The sequence below is a fragment of the Callorhinus ursinus genome, unplaced genomic scaffold (genome assembly GCF_003265705.2).
Source record: "Callorhinus ursinus isolate GAN/ISIS: 27379988/994484 unplaced genomic scaffold, GSC_fseal_2.0 scaffold91, whole genome shotgun sequence".
NCBI lineage: Eukaryota > Metazoa > Chordata > Mammalia > Carnivora > Otariidae > Callorhinus > Callorhinus ursinus.
Window position 1 is genome coordinate 781564 of NW_027397153.1, and position 1614 is coordinate 783177.

A 1614-nucleotide genomic window follows, 5' to 3' on the forward strand; every position below is an offset into this window, starting at 1 on the left:
TGCACAGGCGGCGGCGGCGGCGGCGGCGGCGGCCGCGGCAGCATCACACACTTACACACTCACAGGGGGCGGAGCCTGGGCAGCCCGAAGCCGCGACATGGAGCCTGCACGTTATCGGCCCCGGATCTGGCAGGGGCTCGCCGCGCCCGCCTGCGCCGCTCCGGACCCCCCTCTGTCAAAATCAGCTGGTGGGAGCGGCCGCAGAGCCGGGGACAGGGGCCCGAACCCGGGGGGCAGCTGCAGGGATGCGGGCGGGGGGCTCGGACCCAGGCTCCGAGAAGGGGACCCCCCCTCTCTGAACCCCTTCCCACTCCCACCAGGGGAGTTACTGTTTGGAACCAGAAAAGAGCGCACTAACTGCTGCGGGGATCGAGGTCGACCCCGCACTGCCCAGGGAGTCTCCTCCGGCTCCGGAGCACTGAAGCAAACTTTGGCGGGCCCGAGCATCCCTCGAGCCCGCAGCGCAGAGCACGCGGGGCCGGGAAGGAGAAGGCGGTCACCTTCACCGTCCCCGAGGCACCGCGTGCCCGCACCCAGGCCCGCCAGGCATGCCGCAGTGCCGTGCCCGGCTGCGGGGCGCGGCGCGCACCTAGTAGGTCCGCGACCTCCAGGCCCCGGATTCCGTGGGCTGCGAGGCGAGGCAGTAGCCACTGTCCCTGTGTGAACTATGGGTTCGGGATTAGGACGCTGGGAAAGTCGGCTGCACTATCACCTTCCCCGCACAGCCGCCACGTGCCTGGGGCCAGCGACTTCTGCTCTTTCCTCCTCTGGAAAATGGGAAAGCCACTGGGTACGTGCCCACTGGCCCACCCACCGGCTGCCTGTCTCCCTTCTGGCGGGAGAATCTGCTCTCTCCACGTGCAGCCTCATCCTTCCCTTCAACCTCCAATGCTGGTCCAGGACAGGGTGCATCCCTTTAGCCAATGCGCTCAGGGAAGGCTTCCTGGCCTCCGAAGGGAGAAGGGGCGTCAGAAGGGGCGGGACCCGGTTCTGGCATTTCAGGAGCAGTTGTACTCTGGAGTCCCAGACGTCTGGCTCGCCTTCTTCAGGTTATTATACAGAGGGGATCTTATTGGCACATTATTGAAATCCGAAGGCTAGGACTCTTAGGAAGAGTGGTAGACTGAGCTTTGACAGAGCAGAGTGCCTGTTCTGATCCTATCTGTGTGACTCTGAGCAAAGTGTCTTCCCCAAGGCTCATTTTCTTCATCCCTAAAAAGAGAGACTTGATCCAGCTGCCATCTGGCTCTTGCCACTCTGGCCATTCTCCTTCCTGTTCTCTAATACTATCTCATATTCTCAAAATCGTCCAAATAGCTCTGCTTTACTTTTTTTTTTTTTTTCCAGGAGAAACGGAGGCACTGAGACTGGGTACTTTGCTCAAGGTGTCACGTTTCTTCTCGAGGGGAAACTAGACAGGAACCTAGAATCAGGGAAGCCCATTTGCGACTAAATGAAGTAGAAGGTGCTACAGCTTCAAGAAGTGGCTGCCTTCAGAATCTGAACTTGAAGGGGCCCAGAGTCTCACCTCTTCTGCAATCTTTGTATGAGAAAAGAGCACCCAGTGAGGCTTTGCTCTAATGCTTCCTTATTTTGCATAAAACCAAGTTCTTA